Source organism: Phyllostomus discolor, chromosome 2 (assembly GCF_004126475.2).
Source record: "Phyllostomus discolor isolate MPI-MPIP mPhyDis1 chromosome 2, mPhyDis1.pri.v3, whole genome shotgun sequence".
NCBI classification, from domain to species: domain Eukaryota; kingdom Metazoa; phylum Chordata; class Mammalia; order Chiroptera; family Phyllostomidae; genus Phyllostomus; species Phyllostomus discolor.
Window position 1 is genome coordinate 91,130,633 of NC_040904.2, and position 16,730 is coordinate 91,147,362.

The 16,730-nt window shown below is 37.2% G+C and overlaps 1 protein-coding gene across 3 annotated transcripts in view; it reads left to right on the forward strand.

Annotated features, from left to right (window-relative positions):
* NECTIN3 (nectin cell adhesion molecule 3) overlaps positions 1–16,730 on the forward strand; it is a 125,757-nt gene that overhangs the window by 101,575 nt on the left and 7,452 nt on the right. The window lies entirely within an intron of this gene.

Sequence of the window (16,730 nt, forward strand, 5' to 3'; positions counted from 1 at the left end):
TGTGCATTGGCCCTTTAAGAAGCTCTCTGTGCCTCCAGCCTCCATTGTCTCTCCTGTGCAGACAGAAACCCTGTTGCTTTTCACAGCTGGATGTTATTTAGGTTCCTTTGTGTCTCTGGTGCTGTAAGCTGGGGTGCTTAGCTTGGGGTTTGGACCCCACACTTCTCAGGGTTAACCCGCTGGCCGCTGAAATATCCCTCTAGAACTTCAGCTGCTGCCCACGGGAGCCCTGCCAGCCCTCTTATGCCTTCTGCACACTGCCTACCAGTCTCATTGTGGTGAAGTGGTTTCTTCTGCCTGTCCTTGGTAGTAAGACTTTGATCCAGCTAGTGTTCAGTTGGTTATTCAGGATAATCTCTCTATAATTTAGTTGTAATTCCAGATTGTTCCTAGCAGGGGGTTAGTGTATCTTCCACTTACTCCTCTGCCATCTTGGACTATTCCTTATCTTACGATGTTATGTTTTTAATATCATAATATTGTATATACATTAAGAAATTACAGTAGCTGGATTATTTTTAATCCTCACCTGAGGATATGTTTATTGATTTTAGAGAGGGAAAGGGAGGGGAAGAGAGAGAAACATCAGTTGGTTGCCTCCCTTATGCACACCAACCTGAGAATGAACCCTCAACCTAAGTATGTGCCCTGACCAGGAAACAAACCCACAGCCTTTTGGTGCATGGGACAGTGCTCCAACCAACAGAGCCACCTAGCCAAGGCAAAGAAATTATTGTAGCTGAACTATTTTTAATCCTTTATCCTTTTATCGTTTTAACCTTTATCCTGGCATTAAGTGGTCAACACACCACCATATTATAGTAACAGTATTCTGAATCTGACTACACATTTACTTTTACCATTGTTATATATTTTTATGTGTTTCATGTTACTAATTAACTTCCCTCATTTTAGACTGAAGAACTCACTTTAGCATTTCTTGTAAGGTAGGCCTAGTGGTGATGAATTCCCTGAACTTTGTTTTGGAAAGTCTTTATCTCACCTTTACATCGGGTGGACAACATGGCAGGGTAGAATATTCTTGATTGATATTTTTTTTTGTTTGTTTTCTTTTAGCACTCTAAATATATTATTGCACTCCCTGTTGGCCTGCTGAGTCTTTGCTGAGAAACCCACTTACAGCATCATAGGGATTCCATTGTTTGAGAGAAATTTTTTTCTCTTGCTGACTTTAAAACTCTCTCTTTGTCATTGATTTTAGCTAGCTTTATTTTAATGTAACTTGGACAGAATTGTTTTGAATTGAAATTAGAGGATGACCTATTACCTTTGTGAAATTGTATGTTCACATCTCCCCAGGTTTGGGAAGTTATTAGCCATTATTTCTTTAAATAAACTTTCTGTCCCTTTCTCCCTCTCTTTTCTCTCTGGGATTACAGGAATGCATACATGATTGTTTATTCTAATCATGTTCTGTAAGTCCTATATGTAAGTCCAGTGGTGTGGGTCAATGACTAGACATAGAGATGAATCTGGGCCCGCAACCATGTGTGGGGCCTTGACTGTCAGTGTGTACTTCTAAGGCTACAGGATCTTGCCACAAGCACATACAACAATGCAGACCAGCAATGGGAATAAGCTGGCAGTATGCAAGTACACAGCTTGAGCTGCTAGCTCCAAGTGCATACATTATGGGAGGAGTCAGCCACTGAAGTCTAGGCTGGTGTCTTGTGCTCATGCAGCCACACAGGCTTGGACCGGCTACTGTTGAGGAGGATTGTGGGCTGCAGTGGGGTCAAGGAGGGTGGGGAATGGGGAAGGACTCAAGTAGCTTGTGGTTTGCAAACATGAATACCTTGGGGTGAAGACAGTAAAATCTGCAGTGGTTCCATGACAGCTGTGTTGGCTCTTTGGTGATTAAAGCATCTGGGGTTGTCTGCAGAGTTGGTCAATGGGAACTGTGGTTGCTCCCACTGCATGGTAGACCCTGCTTTTCCTCCTTGTTCTTGCCTTTATACATCTCAGCTTTGCTGATCTCTGGGTGGAGTGAACTGAAGCTTTATGTGATGTCCGGAAAGACTGGGGAAGTTGGTTATTCTCCCCACCCTCCCTTTCCCAGAAGGGGAATTCTTTCTAGCTGGAAAGTTCCTCTTGTTGAACAATGCTGGCCTAGGGGATGGGACGATGCAGGCAAAATGAAGCTGTTCTTCCTTCCCTTTTCCTGCAATTATTCTCGAGTGTTTTGTTCCACTGTTTTGCTGAAATTTCTTAAGTGGATTCCTGAGTTCTCCTTGAGCCTTTTTTGTTTGTGGATAGCTAATTGTTCTTTTAGTGGGGCCTGGAGGCTAGACTTACCTACTTCTCCATCTTGGTGATATCACTCCCCAAATGTTTAATGTTATAAAACAAAATTTGTCATCATGTATAATACAGCATGAAAGTGTCATAAACATATTTTTCTTGTAGCAAATTGTGCTCAAGATTAAGTGAAATGCACTATCATAGAAAATTAGCAATTGTATGAGTTGTTAGCATAGCATACTTTAAAGTTGTTTATGATTATTTACTTAATTTCTAAGGTATAATATGAATATATCACTTCTCCATTAAACTCTCCAATGGTAGATACATATGACTAGATTCAGAAAAAAAATACCAAGAATCTTGAACTAAGAATTAGGGAAAGTGTTAAATTCAGCTGCAATGACTAACTTGTAAAAACAATTTTTATACACATGGAAGCATATATATTAGATGATTTTCTAAGAAATGAAAATTAATGGGTATATAGGTTTTTATTTTGATGGTTATTTTATAACAAATTTATACTTTATACTAGTGTACACTGACACCAACAGCGGATGAGCAGAAGGCATGTCTTTCAGTTCACTTAGCTAGTTTGGCATTTAACAGAATTACCAGTATGCTACAGTAAGGCCCTAAATGGTATGCTGGTGAGTTGAAAGTGTGCTCATGCATTTACTTTTCCTGTCTCCAAAGTGTCAGCACTTATGCACTGACACGTTAGATAAATTTGGCTGTTTCTATAGTAAATTAAATCCTCCTTTTAGAAACATTTTTCTCCCTCTCCTTATTTAATGTTGAAGAATAAATCCCTACTCTTGTCTTCTTATTGGATGTAGGGATAGAGACAGGTAAAAGGTAGTGAGTAGGGAGAAAATAGGTTGGTGAAAGCTTTCATTGAATCATTGTATTGTGAAAATACCTATTATTTTTTTAGCACTGCTTTTATGCTACACACTATTGTAAACATTTTGCACGAACTATCTTATTTAATCCTTACAGTCACCTTCTCAGGTAGGAATTACTATTTTCCTTATTCTACAAATGAAGAAACTAAGGTTTTAAGGGGTTAGGTGATTTTCCCAAGGTCATTTGTAGTAAAAGACTTCTAGGTTTGGGCTCTTCTATTGCTTATTGCCTACCATCTGAGAAAACATTGAGCTTCCATTTATTTAGCATTTGCTAAGTTCAAGGCATTCCTAAGTGCTTTGTATGTATTAACTCATGTAGTCCTCACAAGAACCGTGTGAGCCACATGCTAGCATTATCCTCAACTTTCAGATGAGTGAACTGAAGCTTAGAGCATTAAATAACTTGACCAATGTTGCCCAGCTGGGAGAGCCAGGATTAGAGCCCAGGCAGTCCAGCTCGAGACACCACACTCTATCGCAAATGCTGGAGAGATCACTGTCCTGGGCGTCAAAAAAGGTAGATCTGGGTTTGTATTCCAATTCTGTCATGAGTGAATCCTTGGGGAAATCCCTTTACCTCTCTGGAACTCTGACTCCTCCTATGGAAAAGGAGGGCATTTGTTTCTGAATAATTCCTGAAGCCCTCTTGCACTAACATTTTAGAATTCCTCAGATGAAAAGGGCTAAGCAAGTCTGCTGCTTTGAACTCATCAATTAAGGACAGTCTTAGACTTTTGCAGTTGTGTGAGGCCACGGCCTCTGGGATTCTACCCAGAAGATGCTCAGCTGCTGCAATTCAATACATCGTCCTTTTCCAACACATCAGGTGCCTCTGCATCTGCACTGAACAGGGAGCTCCATACACCAGTGCGTATTGCCATTTGAAAGCTATTTATAAGGAGTCATATGACTCCACTGCACATATGGGTGGAACCTCATAAGGAAAAGAACCTCTTAAATTAAAAACAGTTGAAATATATATGTCGTTTCCTAGCAAGTTAAAAAAAGTTCAGCTACAACGTGAATTGCTTGTATTTTCTCAGAACACCACACTTCATCATCCAACTTGCCCTGCATAAGGTCTATTGCACAGATTTGTAGCCAAATCCTTGAGGTAGATTTTTTTCAACACTTCGAAAAATAGGGGAACATTCAGGCATTTTTGTTGACATTAACCATCTAACATTCCAAGCCTCCTCCTCTTGTTTTGAACTGAATGCAAATTCAGCTAAAATGGTATTTTTAATTAGATGACTTTGGACTCTTACACATCTTTCTCCTGAATACTCGCCATATTTTATGACTTTTCTCTATGAGTTCTACAATTAGCTTTTAAGCCCTATAATCTTGTTGCTTCTTTTTTTCCCTGGTATGTTTGGCTATCTTCCTTATTCTAGTGCCTTGCACCATAGTTCCCCACTGTAGCTGCACACATACTCATGCATGTGCACATATGTCACCACAAATCATGTGTCCTGGGCCCTTGTCACTTTGATGCAGAAGCCTAAATGATTCTAAATTAAAATGTGTATACATAAATGAACGTGAGCTTGACATGTCATAAACATATTTCAATCTAGATGAGGACAGTTGGAAATATACCCAAGATCCTTTCCTTCTAATTTGTACACATTTAACAGGTCTAAAGTTAGCCTGGACTCTGTGTCACAGAAAGAAGTTTGTATTACTTAACTTCCACATGTACTTATTTTTTAAAAATTAATATTTCCCCAAATCATACTAAATATAAGATATGCTATTCAAAATCGATTTGAGAAGGAGAAAATTAAAGTGTGTCTTTACATTCAATTATTGAACAGGCTAGGCTGTAAAACTTTCATCCGTAATGGTGTTATGGTATCTGTTAGAGAATTCTCCACCCACAAATTGGTATCAGGATGGTATTTGTACTGTTGACCTGTTTTTTTTATCTGCTAAGTACGATGCACATTGGTTGGAGTCCTCGTGTGATCTCTGAACACAGTACACTTAGACTTACTGTGAAACCCTGTACACGTCTTTCTGAGAACCATTAACTATTCTTCCAATATTGCTGAGTTTCCCCAAATCCTTTTAAACTAAAAATAAGATTCTAGAGAAGCACTCTCAGCTTCTTTGGAGTAAAAGTAATAGAAAATGTTTGCAGCTTTTGTAGCCACTTACATTGCGTATGTTCTTTCCCTCCTCTCCTTCAAGCAACTTACATATCAATAAATGCAACATTTTTTTGAAAACCAGGCTACAATCAAAAGCAAACAGTATGCCTTTTCTTTTAATACACAGATGGTGCTCACTCTCTGATGTGTTACCCATTCTGGTCTGTTAGGAAAATATGACTCCTCTTCCAAGCGTGTGCCACTCTTCTGTAATACAACATGCTTTCTCTCTGTGAACAGGGAATATTTATTTCTGAGCCTCCAGCTGCTCCTCATCTTCACATGCATTTTCCTCCACATGATAACACTTAACCCCTCCCACTTTGCTGCATCTTGTCATTTTCAGGCCTTGGGCAACTTCATCTCTTATGGATCTTTCACCTGTTATCAATCAGAATTTTTTGGTTCAACTCTGATTTGCCTTCATCATTTACTAGGGCCCATAAAGCCTTACTTTTTATGGGGGAGGTGCATAGCAGCCCTGTCCCTTGTACTCCTCCTCCCCAACATCACAATTGGTTCAATGTTTGTAACATAAGATGCTCACTCACTACCCAGAAATTTTACAATCTTTGTCCTCTCTTGAAGATTAGCCAGCCCCTTGTAATATACTCCCTCCTACAATTGAGCTGATATTCCTTTATCCTTTTATTATGCTTCTGAAAAATCTGTGTTCTGTTTTCCTGAGTGGAATGTGATCTTTCTCATGATTCAACTCAATCTATAGTAATAATCACTACTGTTATCCTTTCACCATCAAATATACCTTTCTCCCATAAACTTTTAATGAAGAATGTGGCCTATGCATATTCTTTGTTCCTCCTATTCCTTTTTGTATATGGTTGCAGCTTCTACAGCCTTGATTTAGGCCTATAGGTCCATTGGTGTTTTCTGCCTTCTCTCATTTCCCCTTCTTTGTTCCCCACTATTGGTAGTAAAATGCTGGTTTTTCCTGCACCCTGAGGACCTAGCCATACCCATCATCACCATCATCATCATCAGTCAGATTAATGTTTACCAAGCCTGTTTACACCATGTTGCTCTGGAGGCTTAGAACTCTCAGTCTGGTACTTGGTGACTAGACGCCCCCATACTTAGCCCAGTGTCCTCTGTGTGACCACGTGAGTTCTCCCATCTCACCAACAAAGTCCGGATCTTCACTAATACTGTTCAACTTTCACCTCTCCACAGCCTATCTTGATTGTTCTAGCCTCTGAACTCTTGTCATTCCTGTGATGTGTATTAGAGCTCCACAATCTGTTACCTACATTTCTAAGAATCTCTAGGCATCTCAAGTTTTTCCTAACTTATTTTGCACCAAAATCTAACCTGAACTGCTGACTCTTATGAAATTATTTCTATTCATAAATTTCTTCACTTAATGTGGATACTCATATGTTCTACTGCAGAAATATTGTATGTTTGGTTATGGGTTTCTATACCAGAGATGTTTTAAAAATGTATGGAATAAGTACCTATCACCTTTGTAAAAATCTGAAAATTCCTGAATTCCAGAACACACCTGTCCCTACAAGTTTCAGATGAAAACTGTAGATCTGTAGTGATTTGGGCATCTAAGCAGATCAGATCACCAGTGTTTATATACCTACAGTATCCTGGATACTATGATGGAAAAGAAAAAATAGAAGTGTGTGACAGGTTTCCCACTTTTAAGGAGGTTGTGTTCAAGCTGCATTGCTTCGTTGTTTAACTGGAAGAAGAGCCACATGAAACAAGACTGTAAATTCCTGGAGAGCAGGGACCCACAGGTTCTTTTGCACCCCCATTAGTAGAGTATTGCTAAGATGAGGTTATTTTAGAGGGCAGACTATTAATTTCCAGTTAGAGAAGACAGGTTTAACCTCTGTAAAGCTCAGTTCTCATAGACAGCAGAGCCAAAATCCCCATCAGATCCCAAGTCAGATACCCCAGACATGATGACACTTCTCATAAACTCTATGTCTGAACTAACATGGAACAGCTGCTAATTTGGTGGCTCCTTCTGGTGGCTCCCTAGGAGACCTCTGTAGGCACAATCAGTCCCAGACAGGGTTGCCCACGACCTTGGGCCGTTCCAGCATGGCAAGGAAGAGGTAACTATGTCACTTTATATACTGTCAATATTTAATTAATTCAAATACTTTTCAAGTTGATATTTTTTTAAGTTTGATTTACTCCCTCCACTGTTTTATACTGGTTTACATTTAGTTTTTTTGTTTTAAACAATGGCAATCCTCATGTCATTACGGAATGATACCTTTCACTATCAAGTGAAGAAATGGCATCTTGCAGTAGTATTTATAAATCCCCGACTAAGTAGATAACCTGTGATTTGTAGTTGTTAGCTTGTTCTAAAGGCTAACAGAAAATATGCAAGCTCTGTATGGCCAGTTAAATTACGTGTGCATGAAGATAAAATGCGATTTTAACTGTTAGTTAGCTTTAGCAAACCATGTTGTTTGCGTTATAGAACAGTAGCATCTAGTAAGAGCATATCACTAAGTAAATATTCAAAACTGACACTGTATGATAAGTTAAAGACATATAAAAGATCGTTTCCTGGCCGGGGAGCCCATTTGGTTGGTACACCATCCTGATACTCCAAGCTTGTGGATTTGAGCGCTGGTCAGGGCACATACAAGAAACAACCAATGAATGCACAGATAAATGGAGCTACAACAACAAAAAGATCCTTGACTCACATTATTAGCTAAGCAAGATAGTTCCATGGAAGGATTCCTTGCCTTTTGTATCCTCTGCCATTCCTTCCTCCTTAAGTCACTGGTGCCGTGATTCTTTATTCTGGTCACTGATGCATCAAGTTGTGCTTATTAACTCAGGGCCTTGGATTCCAGCTTAAGGTGCTTTTATGCAGGTCACGTAAGACAGTAGTGCCTGCATGCAGGAAAATGCCGAACTGGAATTACAGCTACTTCTCCAATTCAAATAACACTACCTACTTTGGATTTTATATTTACAAAATTGGTGTCCATGAAGGTTACCATAAGCTTTCCATAGCAGGTTTATTCTCTTTCTGTCTCACTTTCTTTCCTGTTATTAGATTATCTTCCTTCATGAAGAGAAATAGTTCATATTACCTATTTTTTTCTTTCAGGAAAATGGTAAAAAATAATAATAATTATAATACAATTCAATTAAATTTAAGACCCGAAAGAGAAATACATATAATTATCAACTTAATGTGTTCATGTGAGTCTTTATTTGGTTTACAGGATGATAACCATCAAACAGATAGACTTTTCCATATTTCATACTCAACCTTTTAGTTTCATCCTTAGTAGAAAAGTAGATTATTGCTGATGGAAATGATTCCTGTATTATCTCACCTTTCAGTAGGAAGGAACATAAGGGGAGTTGTGTTCTACATTTAGCATCTTACTTTTTGTTTCATGATCTAAAATAGGTTCAATATTAAAGATTTTAGGAGGTTCTTTGATTTTTAAAATTATTTTTGCTAAGAATAGCCTAAATTGTTAACCACACAGAGGTTCTTACTAGAGTATCTTTTTCCAGTGCCATGAGTTAAGGAACTTAGCTGCTGCATTAAATATGAGATTTTGGGGGGCCCATATTAGTGGTTTCTAGAAAGGAATTAGAGTTGTTTTTATTATACCATGTAAAATTTTGAGCATTCTAACAACTAAGCCAGAAGAGCGATGGCTTCTGTCATGTAGTCTCAGAACACATCTTTTCACGAGGTTCAGTATTACAGTGTGACGGATAATATTTCTGTGCTTAGTGGCTTGGGGAACAGTACTATGCCTGATACAAGGAGGCAGTTAACATCTTTGAGGGTGTTTGGGTACGTGGATGAAATTACATTAACAGCTCTGAACTGAAGGTCTACCTTTGGGGCAATTTTGGAGAGAAAGTAGTGTGTGTCAGTAATCTGGTACAGCATTCGGGCATAGGCTTGAAGGTCAAGATGTGACAAGGACAGTGTAGCAGTCTGATGTTAAAATGTTATGGAAAATAGTGCATGTCATTTGATTAGTGCCCTGGAAATGGGTAGGATTTATGATTGAGGACATCTTAGCCTATATATGGGTGTCTAGTTTGACTGAAAATAATTTTCCATCACCTGTATCATCTACTTTAATTAGATATTTTGCCTTTCATACATATTACAATTTTGGTGAAGTATCACTTTCTTGTATATTTTAATGTACAGATTAAGTGAGACCAAAACCAAGATAAGAAATTGCATTACAATCTGTTATATCATATTTCACTTTGAAAAGTTAAAATCTAGAATGTATATGCATTGGAAGTAATGAGATTTATTTACCAGTGATAAGCAGGAACACTGACTTTCTTTTGGATAAGACATTTTCAATAACAAGTAGGCTATTATAATTCTTTTCTTAAAGATTTTATTTATTTATTTTTTAGAGAGAGGGTAAGGGAAGGAGAAAGAGAGGGAGGGAAACATCAGTGTGTGGTTGCTCCTTATGCACCCCCAACTGGGGAGCTGGCCTGCAACCCAGGCATGTGCCCTGACTGGGAATCGAACCAGCAACCCTTTGGTTTTCAGGCCAGTACTCAATCCACTGAGCTATACCAGCCAGGGCTGGCTATTATAATTCTTTGATGACTTGAGAAAATTTCAGTGCTATTTTCTGGGATTAAATATCCAACCTTTTTTGTCATAAATAAACCTCGTGACTTTAGCCTACATTTTAAATTTTCCCTGAGGACATTTTTTATTCCTTTCTTGTAACTGCCTCATTGCAATTTTTAATATTGTAAATTGGGGGACCAAACATTGCATTTTAAGGTGCTAATTAATATCAGTATAAGATATAAACAAACAACAGATATCCTATAAATTAATTTTTTAAGTATTATTCTATAGTAAATGACCATAGGCAATGGCAGATTAAAAGCAAACTACCCGGGAGTCACAAACTGCTCAAGAAAAGCCTTGCATATGTTTTCCGTTAGTTGAGGCTGGAGCTAAAGCCAAAGACATAACTTATGCCAGACTTTCTATTTGATAAGTTCAGGTGACAGAGCTGGCAAGTACTGGAAATCACCTGTATTTCCCCTCAGTTTTCTGCCCTCTCTCCTTTGATATGCTCATCATCTTCCTGCTTTTCAGTCCCTCTCTGCAGTCAAGTTAGAAAGAGACTAGATGTACTCAAGATGGGCAACCTTGTGCGATGCTTTAAGACACAGACTTTGGAATTACATAAACATGAATTTGAATCTTAGCTCTGTGAATTTGGGATCATTGATTCATCTCTCTAAGCCTTAGCTTTCTTATCTTCATTATGGGAACAATGATAAAAAAGTTACCTCAAGGAGATAGTATAAGAAAATGAGTACATGTAAAGCATCTTGAACAATACCCATCTTAAGGGGCAGGGAGCAGGAAAATAATACAGTCCTTGCAGTTAGGAATTTGACCCTGAGGTTTTTAGTCCAACTGGCAAACGTTTCCTGGCATGCTCTTAACACCCAAGCCCTCTGAGGGGACCACTGACTGTGAGTGCGGGTCAGACCAGACCCCATGCAAGGACAGTATGTCAGCAGGCCTTTACTGAGCATCCGCTCTATGATAGCACCGTGTGAGGTTTGGGGGAACCATCCTGTCCACCTTGTAGGAGGTAAGCAGGAAAGAATTTATAAGATGGAGTGTATTGACAGAACATAGAAGTCACCCTTAACTTCCCAAACACTGAGAAAGAGGCATTGTAAGGAAATCTCAAGTCTTGGGAAATAAGGTGAGACAGATTTTATATATCTAACCTATGTGAGAGGGGATCTCAAAAAACGGTGTTTATAAAAAAATTGTGTATTTATTCTTACATGTTCAAACTTCAGTCACCTTCAAAGTACTCTCCATTTGGTACAATACACCAATCAAGACTTTTTTCCAATGTTCAAATCAGTTTTTGAACTTGCTGATTTTGATGCTTTTTAGTGCTTCTGCCATTTTTTGTATCACCTCTTCTACATCTTTTGTATTATCAGTCTGTTTCCCTCTGAGGACTTTTTTCATCTGGAAAACAACAACAAAAAATTCACTCTGGGCAAGATTGGGTAAATAGGGAGGGTGGGGCATGAGGGTCAAAAACTGCTGAACACTGCCATGTAGGTGTGGGCAGGTGCACTTGTAAATCACCCATCATAAAAGGAGCAAAGTGTTGAAAGGGTCTTCAAAAAAAAGTCACTGAAGCTGAATGCAGCCTCTCATAAAAACGCCAGTGGTATGCTGATAGAGATGGGCATGTAGAACACTCACCCAGCAGGGGCAGCCTGTACTGCTAGGGGCCCATCCTCCAGAAAATAATTCTGGTGGGTTTTTTGGGGTCCCCCATTGTACCATGTGTAGTGGCAATCTGAGCCCATCATGACTGATTGTAAATACTAGAGAACTAAGAATTAACTAAAAAGTAACAATTACACATTTTAAAAGGTTGATTAATAATATAGCACCCCTCTTGGCATGCATGGAGTTTTGAGAAACACTACATTCCTAGATAACTCTATCTTTTTTAAACTCAAAGGGTTGAGAATAATAAAAACACATTGAAGGAGGGATATTGAGCAGTTGCTAAGCTCATTAACTAGCTAAATAATTATCTCATTAGAAAACCTCCTAGGTCTTGATTCAGATTTGTGTCTCCACAAAATTACAAATTACTATGTGTCATAACCTTCTTAAACTCACTCATGAATGGTTAAAACCAGCAATGTTAAATCTGTGAATGTCAAGAGTCTACTTTAATACTAAGAAACATTCATGTGAATAGCTTACCCTTAGGGGTAATTATCATGGACAGCATTAACAATTATGTATCTCATTAAACAAATAACTAATTAATGTTGTAAATATTGCTTGATTAGAACACAGTCTCTATTATTTCTGCTCATGCAACATGGTCAGCCACTTTCAGAACTATTTAAAACCGTGTAAAGGAAAATTGACCTTTGGTTCATGATTTTAATAATGCTTTATAAAATTGTTCAGAGAAGTACTTAATGGCTAGGAATGTAATATCCGTTATGCCTTGAGGAATTCATACTCTGTGAATTATGTACGGTAGCCAATTTTTTTTTATGTCTTGCTCCTTCAGTGTGGTGAGGTCATTTCTATAGGTTTGGAACACAGTCACCAGAACACAAATACACAATCGGATGCTATGGCTGAGAAACTCCTGCATCAAGGACAATCTGTTGTAAACTATCAATAATTGACTGAGAACTCCTATCATGCCAGATGCGGCCTGTCAGTGACTACTCATTCTACTTTGCCTCCACACACATGCTTTTCCAAAATGGAATAAGCATAGTAAAATGCAATGGTATCATTTTTTAAAAAACAAAACTTTATTGAGATATATTATGTCCCATTTTAAATATTTTGCTTGATGAACTTGGACAATATTCACACTGATGTAACCACTACCCCAAACAACATTTCTAGCACCTGTAAAATTTCTCACATGCACCCTTTACCGCCACCGTCCCCCACACACATACACCTCCTGCTCAGACAACCATGAATGTGATTTCTATCACAATATATTAGTTATACCTTTTTAAAAGAACTTCAAATTATGGAAATCACAGTGTGCTCTCTTGTGCCCAGTTTCTTTTATTTACTGTAGTGTTTTTGAGATTCTTGTTGCATGAACAAAGTTCCTTTTATTGCTCAGTAATATCCCATTTTCTGAATATTTCATAATCTGTTTATTCATTTAACTGTTGAGGGCTGCTTTGGTTTAAGGTTTTGGGATATTATGATAAGAATCTTTAGATTTGTTTGTTTGTTTGTTTGTTTGTGTAATATCTTTGTCAGGTTTAGATATCAGGCTGATGCTTGTCTCCTAAAAAGAGTTCCAGAATGTTCTCTCCTCTCTCATTTGCAGAAAGAATTTGTCTTTTAAGTGTTTGATAGAATTTACTGTGATTCCACCTGTGCCTGGAGTTTGTCTGTGGAAGGATTTTAATTGTGTCTTTCAAAACATTTGTCCATTTCATCTAGGTTGTCAAAACTGTTTATAACACATCTTTTTTACCCTTTAATTCATGTGAGAGCAGTAGTAATGTCCTCATTTTCATTTTTATATTGGTTTTCATTTTTTCTTTGTATTTACTTCTAATGAGGAGTTTTCCAATTTTATTAATCTTGTCAAAGAACCTAATTTTTACTTCATTAATTTTGTTCAGTGTTTATCTATTTGTTTATTGATTTTTCACTTTCTTTCTACTTTTTTTGGACTTAATTTGCTCTTCTTTATTTGCCTTCTTAAGGAAGATGCTCAGATCATTAATTTGAGTTCTCTTCTAATACAGGCATTTAAAGCTATAGATTTTTCTTTATGCACGATTTTGAAATCCCACAAAGTTTAGTATGTTATGACTTTATTATCATTCAATTCAAAATACTTTCTAGATTTTCTTATTATTTCTTCTTTGGAGTTATTTAAAGTATGTTGTTTAATTTTGAAACACTTCAGAGTTTTATAAATATGTTTGTGTTATTGATTTCTCACTAATTCTACAAGGCCTGGCACAAATAACACTTCTTTTTATCACAAAATCATAAGCATATAATTCTCTAACAAAGCAATATCATACACGAGCACACCATATGACATTTTAGGTGAAATGTTCAAATTAAAACTATAAATTAGTATTATCCTACCAACCACACTCAAGCAGGTGTTACTTCTGCTAGACCCTGTATTATAATTAGAAAACATATCCATAAAATTTCAACCCTTCGAAATATATTGAGACTTCTTTTATTACCTGGTATATGGTCTATCTTACTGAACATTCTGTGTACACAACACATGTATATTCTGCCATTGTTGAGTATATGAGTCTATAAATGTCAATTAGGTCATATTGGTGAATAATGTTTTTCAAGTCTTCCTTACACATAATGTTCTTCAGTTCACATTTCTGTCAGTTGCTAAGGGAAGAGTGTTAATTTCATCTAAATTTGTGAATGCATCTATTTCTCTCAGTTCTGTTATTCATGTGTTTTTGTAGTCTACTTTTGGGTACATATATACACATTTAAGAAGGTGATGTTAAATCATCTTGATTAGTTGATCTTTTCATCATTTAAAAATTATTCTTTATCTCTGGTAGTTTTCCTTTTCCTGAAATTACTTTGATATTAATATAGCTGCTTCAGTTGTTTAAAACTTTATTATTTATGTTTTCATGGTACGCATTTTTCAATCTTCCTACCTTTAACCTATCTATATCTTCATATAATGCATTTCACACAGATAGCATCTAGTTGAGAATTGCCTTTTGTACCCAGTCTGAAAATCTCTCACTTTAGTTGTTATGTTTAGTCTGTTCTCACTTAGTACATTTATTGCCGTGTTTGGGCTTAAGTTCATCATCTTGTTACTGTTTTCTTTTCATCCTGTCAGTTCTTTGCTCCTTTTCCCTCTTTTCCTGCCTTCTTTTAAATTAACTGAGTATTTGTAGTATTTTTTATCTCTTCTTTTGAATTATTAATTATACCTCTTTGTTTTTACTTTTTTAGTGATCTATCTGGGGTTTAGCATGTGCATTTTTAACTTAACCACTATCTTAATATAACATTATACTACTTTATGTATCATGTAAGAACTTTAACAGATGTTTAAATTTCTTCTCTCCTTTCCTTATTATTCGTATACATTATATTTATCCATGTTATGACCCCAACAATGCATTCTTATTATTTTTGTTTTGAACTGTAAGGTATCTTTTTTAAAGATTTTACTTGTTTATTTTTAGAGAGACAGGAAGGGAGGGAGAAAGAGAGGGAAAAAAACCTCCATGTGCAAGAGACATGTCATATATCAATAGATCGGTTGCCTCTCAAACACCCCCAACCAAGGACCTGGCCAGCAACTCAGGCATGTGCCCTGACCAGGAATCAAGCCAGTGACCTTTCAGTTTGCAGGTTGGTGCTCAATCCACTGAGCCACACCAACTAGGGCTATCTTTTTTAAACATATAAAAATTGATGGAGTTTTTGTTTAGAATCAATATTTTTCAATCTGAAAAACTTTGCTGTTACACTATAGTATAGGTCTGATGACACCTTCTTTTAGCTTTTGTTTGTCAAAAATTTCTCTTTTTTTACCTTCATTTTTACAAAATATTTGTTGGTAATATACAATTCTAGTTTGACTTTGTTGTTTCATTCAGTGTTTTCAAGTCATAGCTTTTATTGTCTTCTGGCTTCTTTTTTTTTTCCTCTGGAGCCAGTGATAATTCTTTTTTTATTTCTATGTATGTTGTGTATTTTATGTTTTCCTTTGGCTATGTCTTAGATTTTTGTTTAATCATTGTTTCTCAGCAATTTGATTTTGAAATATGTTGGAGTAGTCTATTAGGGACATACAGTCACTTTTTCATTTCAGATATATTTTTTTTAGTTCTAGAAGTTCTCTCTGGGTCTTTTTCATAGTTTTCAGTTCTTATATTTTGTTCACATTTTCCTCTGTATTCTTAAACATATTTATAAGAGCTGTTCTCCTGATTTCATTGTATATTCTCATCATTTTGGGGTTTGTTTCTTAGATTTTTTAATGTTCAGTACATTTATATTGGAAGCTGGGCACTGGTTTGTTTGGGTGGTTCTAGAATATTCTAAGGTATCACCCTGGGGTCTCTGTCTACTGAATATCTCACATGTTCAGTGAGGATTCTCCTTCACTTCAGTGCCCTGTGCCATGGATTACAACACCTCAGCCTGCCTGAACGCTGAGCTCTGACTCCTCAGCTCAGCAGCACCCTGTGCCCTTCTTGGGTTTTCCTCTTCCCCAGTCAGCAGAAACGTCAGGGCTGTCAGAGTATTACCATGAGCGTGTGCACGTTTTCCCATTCTCTCAGAGCCTCATGGTGTGCAGCACAATGTTCAGTATCTGAAAACTGTTGTTGATATATTTTGACCAGTTTTCTAGTAATTTATGGCAGGAGGGCTAGTCTGATATTAGTTCTCCATCATGACTGGAAGCAGAAGTAAAAATGTACCACTCATCAGTATAAGGGAAAAACATTAGGGCAAGATATGTCGATAGGATGAAAGCCTTTTAAAAGCTTTATGGAGGCAGAGTTGGAAGAGAGTGTGCCAACAGATGTAGAGCATATCATAGAAAATAAACCAGGAGAACAATGTAGGTCACGAGGCAAGGGCTCAGCGCAGAGAAAATGCCTGGGAGTCCTACAGCCTAGCAATTCCAGAAATTTCTTTGGAGTCTAGTGAAAGGTAATTTTAATGTGAATCCTAGGCATTAACCTGCAATTCTGATGCAGGGGAAATAAACAGATGTGACTCCCTGGGTCTCCCGTGGAATTGAGAGAATAACAAAAGGCCAAAAGAAGCAAACTAAAAAGCAAAGAATCATAA